The sequence below is a fragment of the Heptranchias perlo genome, unplaced genomic scaffold (genome assembly GCF_035084215.1).
Source record: "Heptranchias perlo isolate sHepPer1 unplaced genomic scaffold, sHepPer1.hap1 HAP1_SCAFFOLD_79, whole genome shotgun sequence".
Lineage (NCBI taxonomy): Eukaryota > Metazoa > Chordata > Chondrichthyes > Hexanchiformes > Hexanchidae > Heptranchias > Heptranchias perlo.
The window spans coordinates 1,663,100-1,670,508 of NW_027139824.1; positions in this window are offsets into that span (position 1 = coordinate 1,663,100).

Below are 7,409 nucleotides of genomic sequence, written 5' to 3' on the forward strand. Positions count from 1 at the left end.
AAGAAAAAACTTCCAGCTCGCAAAAATCTGTTCATTTGCTGAAAACCATCAAAACCACGAAAAGTTCTTGTATTTGAAGATAAAATCTTTTTGCTTTGAAGAAGAAAGATCGAGCTGACTGAAATAAGTTCATGAGATGAAAACCAACAAAAATTGACAAGAACCACGATATGTTCTTGTATTTTAAGATAAAATCTTACTCTATTCAGGAAAAAACTTCCAGCTCGCTGAAATATGTTCATTTGCTGAAAACCATCAAAACCACGAAAAGTTCTTGAATTTGAAGATAAAATCTTTTTGCTTTGAAGAAGAAAGATCTAGCTGACTGAAATAAGTTAATTAGATGAAAACCAACAAAAATTGACAAGAACCACGAAAAGTTCTTGTATTTTAAGATAAAATCTTACTCTATTAAGGAAAAAACTTCCAGCTCGCTGAAATATGTTCATTTGCTGAAAACCATCAAAACCACGAAAAGTTCTTGTATTTGAAGATAAAATCTTTTTGCTTTGAAGAAGAAAGATCTAGCTGACTGAAATAAGTTCATTAGATGAAAACCAAAAAAAATTGACAAAAACCACGAAAAGTTCTTGTATTTTAAGATAAAATCTTACTCTATTAAGGAAAAAACTTCCAGCTCGCTGAAATCTGTTCATTTGCTGAAAACCATCAAAACCACGAAAAGTTCTTGTATTTGAAGATAAAATCTTTTTGCTTTGACGGAGAAAGATCCAGCTGACTGAAATAAGTTCATTAGATGAAAACCAACAAAAATTGACAAGAACCACGAAAAGTTCTTGTATTTTAAGATAAAATCTGAGGCTATTAAAGAAAAAACTTCCAGCTCGCAAAAATCTGTTCATTTGCTGAAAACCATCAAAACCACGAAAAGTTCTTGTATTTGAAGATAAAATCTTTTTGCTTTGAAGAAGAAAGATCGAGCTGACTGAAATAAGTTCATGAGATGAAAACCAACAAAAATTGACAAGAACCACGATATGTTCTTGTATTTTAAGATAAAATCTTACTCTATTCAGGAAAAAACTTCCAGCTCGCTGAAATATGTTCATTTGCTGAAAACCATCAAAACCACGAAAAGTTCTTGTATTTGAAGATAAAATCTTTTTTCTTTGAAGAAGAAAGATCTAGCTGACTGAAATAAGTTCATTGGATGAAAACCAACAAAAATTGACAAGAACCACGAAAAGTTCTTGTATTTTAAGATAAAATCTTACGCTATTAAAGAAAAAACTCCCAGCTCGCTGAAATATGTTCATTTGCTGAAAACCATCAAAACCACGAAAAGTTCTTGTATTTGAAGATAAAATCTTTTTGCTTTGAAGAAGAAAGATCTAGCTGACTGAAATAAGTTCATTAGATGAAAACCAACAAAAATTGACAAGAACCACGAAAAGTTCTTGTATTTTAAGATAAAATCTTAGGCTATTAAGGAAAAAACTTCCAGCTCGCTGAAATCTGTTCATTTGCTGAAAACCAACAAAACCACCAAAAGTTCTTGTATTTGAAGATAAAATCTTTTTGCTTTGACGAAGAAAGATCTAGCTGACTGAAATAAGTTCATTAGATGAAAACCAACAAAAATTGACAAGAACCACGAAAAGTTCTTGTATTTTAAGATAAAATCTTACTCTGTTAAAGAAAAAACTCCCAGCTCGCTGAAATATGTTCATTTGCTGAAAAACAACAAAACCGCGAAAAGTTCTTGTATTTGAAGATAAAATCTTTTTGCTTTGAAGAAGAAAGATCTAGCTGACTGAAATAAGTTCATCAGATGAAAACCAACAAAAATTGACAAGAACCACGAAAAGTTCTTGTATTTTAAGATAAAATCTTACTCTGTTAAAGAGAAAACTCCCAGTTCGCTGAAATATGTTCATTTGCTGAAAAACAACAAAACCGCGAAAAGTTCTTGTATTTGAAGATAAAATCTTTTTGCTTTGAAGAAGAAAGATCGAGCTGACTGAAATAAGTTCATTGGATGAAAACCAACAAAAATTGACAAGAACCACGAAAAGTTCTTGTATTTTAAGATAAAATCTTACGCAATTAAAGAAACAACTCCCAGCTAGCTGAAATATGTTCATTTGCTGAAAACCAACAATACCACGAAAAGTTCTTGTATTTGAAGATAAAATCTTTTTGCTTTGAAGAAGAAAGATCTAGCTGACTGAAATAAGTTCATTCGATGAAAACCAACAAAAATTCACAAGAACCACGAAAAGTTCTTGTATTTTAAGATAAAATCTTACTCTATTAAGGAAAAAACTTCCAGCTCGCTGAAATATGTTCATTTGCTGAAAACCATCAAAACCACGAAAAGTTCTTGAATTTGATGATAAAATCTTTTTGCTTTGAAGAAGAAAGATCTAGCTGACTGAAATAAGTTAATTAGATGAAAACCAACAAAAATTGACAAGAACCACGAAAAGTTCTTGTATTTTAAGATAAAATCTTACTCTATTAAGGAAAAAACTTCCAGCTCGCTGAAATCTGTTCATTTGCTGAAAACCAACAAAACCACCAAAAGTTCTTGTATTTGAAGATAAAATCTTTTTGCTTTGACGAAGAAAGATCTAGCTGACTGAAATAAGTTCATTAGATGAAAACCAACAAAAATTGACAAGAACCACGAAAAGTTCTTGTATTTTAAGATAAAATCTTACTCTGTTAAAGAAAAAACTCCCAGCTCGCTGAAATATGTTCATTTGCTGAAAAACAACAAAACCGCAAAAAGTTCTTGTATTTGAAGATAAAATCTTTTTGCTTTGAAGAAGAAAGATCTAGCTGACTGAAATAAGTTCATCAGATGAAAACCAACAAAAATTGACAAGAACCACGAAAAGTTCTTGTATTTTAAGATAAAATCTTACTCTGTTAAAGAGAAAACTCCCAGTTCGCTGAAATATGTTCATTTGCTGAAAAACAACAAAACCGCGAAAAGTTCTTGTATTTGAAGATAAAATCTTTTTGCTTTGAAGAAGAAAGATCGAGCTGACTGAAATAAGTTCATTGGATGAAAACCAACAAAAATTGACAAGAACCACGAAAAGTTCTTGTATTTTAAGATAAAATCTTACGCAATTAAAGAAACAACTCCCAGCTCGCTGAAATATGTTCATTTGCTGAAAACCAACAATACCACGAAAAGTTCTTGTATTTGAAGATAAAATCTTTTTGCTTTGAAGAAGAAAGATCTAGCTGACTGAAATAAGTTCATTCGATGAAAACCAACAAAAATTCACAAGAACCACGAAAAGTTCTTGTATTTTAAGATAAAATCTTACTCTATTAAGGAAAAAACTTCCAGCTCGCTGAAATATGTTCATTTGCTGAAAACCATCAAAACCACGAAAAGTTCTTGAATTTGAAGATAAAATCTTTTTGCTTTGAAGAAGAAAGATCTAGCTGACTGAAATAAGTTCATTAGATGAAAACCAACAAAAATTGACAAGAACCACGAAAAGTTCTTGTATTTTAAGATAAAATCTTAATCTATTAAGGAAAAAACTTCCAGCTCACTGAAATATGTACATTTGCTGAAAACCATCAAAACCACGAAAAGTTCTTGTATTTGAAGATAAAATCTTTTTGCTTTGAAGAAGAAAGATCTAGCTGACTGAAATAAGTTCATTAGATGAAAACCAAAAAAAATTGACAAAAACCACGAAAAGTTCTTGTATTTTAAGATAAAATCTTACTCTATTAAGGAAAAAACTTCCAGCTCGCTGAAATCTGTTCATTTGCTGAAAACCATCAAAACCACGAAAAGTTCTTGTATTTGAAGATAAAATCTTTTTGCTTTGAAGAAGAAAGATCTAGCTGACTGAAATAAGTTCATTAGATGAAAACCAACAAAAATTGACAAGAACCACGAAAAGTTCTTGTATTTTAAGATAAAATCTTACTCTATTAAAGAAAAAACTTCCAGCTCGCTGAAATCTGTTCATTTGCTGAAAACCATCAAAACCACGAAACGTTCTTGTATTTGAAGATAAAATCTTTTTGCTTTGAAGAAGAAAGATCGTGCTGACTGAAATAAGTTCATTAGATGAAAACCAACAAAAATTGACAAGAACCACGAAAAGTTCTTGTATTTTAAGATAAAATCTTACTCTGTTAAAGAGAAAACTCCCAGTTCGCTGAAATATGTTCATTTGCTGAAAAACAACAAAACCGCGAAAAGTTCTTGTATTTGAAGATAAAATCTTTTTGCTTTGAAGAAGAAAGATCGAGCTGACTGAAATAAGTTCATTGGATGAAAACCAACAAAAATTGACAAGAACCACGAAAAGTTCTTGTATTTTAAGATAAAATCTTACGCTATTAAAGAAACAACTCCCAGCTAGCTGAAATATGTTCATTTGCTGAAAACCAACAATACCACGAAAAGTTCTTGTATTTGAAGATAAAATCTTTTTGCTTTGAAGAAGAAAGATCTAGCTGACTGAAATAAGTTCATTCGATGAAAACCAACAAAAATTCACAAGAACCACGAAAAGTTCTTGTATTTTAAGATAAAATCTTACTCTATTAAGGAAAAAACTTCCAGCTCGCTGAAATATGTTCATTTGCTGAAAACCATCAAAACCACGAAAAGTTCTTGAATTTGAAGATAAAATCTTTTTGCTTTGAAGAAGAAAGATCTAGCTGACTGAAATAAGTTAATTAGATGAAAACCAACAAAAATTGACAAGAACCACGAAAAGTTCTTGTATTTTAAGATAAAATCTTACTCTATTAAGGAAAAAACTTCCAGCTCGCTGAAATATGTTCATTTGCTGAAAACCATCAAAACCACGAAAAGTTCTTGTATTTGAAGATAAAATCTTTTTGCTTTGAAGAAGAAAGATCTAGCTGACTGAAATAAGTTCATTAGATGAAAACCAAAAAAAATTGACAAAAACCACGAAAAGTTCTTGTATTTTAAGATAAAATCTTACTCTATTAAGGAAAAAACTTCCAGCTCGCTGAAATCTGTTCATTTGCTGAAAACCATCAAAACCACGAAAAGTTCTTGTATTTGAAGATAAAATCTTTTTGCTTTGACGGAGAAAGATCCAGCTGACTGAAATAAGTTCATTAGATGAAAACCAACAAAAATTGACAAGAACCACGAAAAGTTCTTGTATTTTAAGATAAAATCTGAGGCTATTAAAGAAAAAACTTCCAGCTCGCAAAAATCTGTTCATTTGCTGAAAACCATCAAAACCACGAAAAGTTCTTGTATTTGAAGATAAAATCTTTTTGCTTTGAAGAAGAAAGATCGAGCTGACTGAAATAAGTTCATGAGATGAAAACCAACAAAAATTGACAAGAACCACGATATGTTCTTGTATTTTAAGATAAAATCTTACTCTATTCAGGAAAAAACTTCCAGCTCGCTGAAATATGTTCATTTGCTGAAAACCATCAAAACCACGAAAAGTTCTTGAATTTGAAGATAAAATCTTTTTGCTTTGAAGAAGAAAGATCTAGCTGACTGAAATAAGTTAATTAGATGAAAACCAACAAAAATTGACAAGAACCACGAAAAGTTCTTGTATTTTAAGATAAAATCTTACTCTATTAAGGAAAAAACTTCCAGCTCGCTGAAATATGTTCATTTGCTGAAAACCATCAAAACCACGAAAAGTTCTTGTATTTGAAGATAAAATCTTTTTGCTTTGAAGAAGAAAGATCTAGCTGACTGAAATAAGTTCATTAGATGAAAACCAAAAAAAATTGACAAAAACCACGAAAAGTTCTTGTATTTTAAGATAAAATCTTACTCTATTAAGGAAAAAACTTCCAGCTCGCTGAAATCTGTTCATTTGCTGAAAACCATCAAAACCACGAAAAGTTCTTGTATTTGAAGATAAAATCTTTTTGCTTTGACGGAGAAAGATCCAGCTGACTGAAATAAGTTCATTAGATGAAAACCAACAAAAATTGACAAGAACCACGAAAAGTTCTTGTATTTTAAGATAAAATCTGAGGCTATTAAAGAAAAAACTTCCAGCTCGCAAAAATCTGTTCATTTGCTGAAAACCATCAAAACCACGAAAAGTTCTTGTATTTGAAGATAAAATCTTTTTGCTTTGAAGAAGAAAGATCGAGCTGACTGAAATAAGTTCATGAGATGAAAACCAACAAAAATTGACAAGAACCACGATATGTTCTTGTATTTTAAGATAAAATCTTACTCTATTCAGGAAAAAACTTCCAGCTCGCTGAAATATGTTCATTTGCTGAAAACCATCAAAACCACGAAAAGTTCTTGTATTTGAAGATAAAATCTTTTTTCTTTGAAGAAGAAAGATCTAGCTGACTGAAATAAGTTCATTGGATGAAAACCAACAAAAATTGACAAGAACCACGAAAAGTTCTTGTATTTTAAGATAAAATCTTACGCTATTAAAGAAAAAACTCCCAGCTCGCTGAAATATGTTCATTTGCTGAAAACCATCAAAACCACGAAAAGTTCTTGTATTTGAAGATAAAATCTTTTTGCTTTGAAGAAGAAAGATCTAGCTGACTGAAATAAGTTCATTAGATGAAAACCAACAAAAATTGACAAGAACCACGAAAAGTTCTTGTATTTTAAGATAAAATCTTAGGCTATTAAGGAAAAAACTTCCAGCTCGCTGAAATCTGTTCATTTGCTGAAAACCAACAAAACCACCAAAAGTTCTTGTATTTGAAGATAAAATCTTTTTGCTTTGACGAAGAAAGATCTAGCTGACTGAAATAAGTTCATTAGATGAAAACCAACAAAAATTGACAAGAACCACGAAAAGTTCTTGTATTTTAAGATAAAATCTTACTCTGTTAAAGAAAAAACTCCCAGCTCGCTGAAATATGTTCATTTGCTGAAAAACAACAAAACCGCGAAAAGTTCTTGTATTTGAAGATAAAATCTTTTTGCTTTGAAGAAGAAAGATCGAGCTGACTGAAATAAGTTCATTGGATGAAAACCAACAAAAATTGACAAGAACCACGAAAAGTTCTTGTATTTTAAGATAAAATCTTACGCAATTAAAGAAACAACTCCCAGCTAGCTGAAATATGTTCATTTGCTGAAAACCAACAATACCACGAAAAGTTCTTGTATTTGAAGATAAAATCTTTTTGCTTTGAAGAAGAAAGATCTAGCTGACTGAAATAAGTTCATTCGATGAAAACCAACAAAAATTCACAAGAACCACGAAAAGTTCTTGTATTTTAAGATAAAATCTTACTCTATTAAGGAAAAAACTTCCAGCTCGCTGAAATATGTTCATTTGCTGAAAACCATCAAAACCACGAAAAGTTCTTGAATTTGATGATAAAATCTTTTTGCTTTGAAGAAGAAAGATCTAGCTGACTGAAATAAGTTAATTAGATGAAAACCAACAAAAATTGACAAGAAC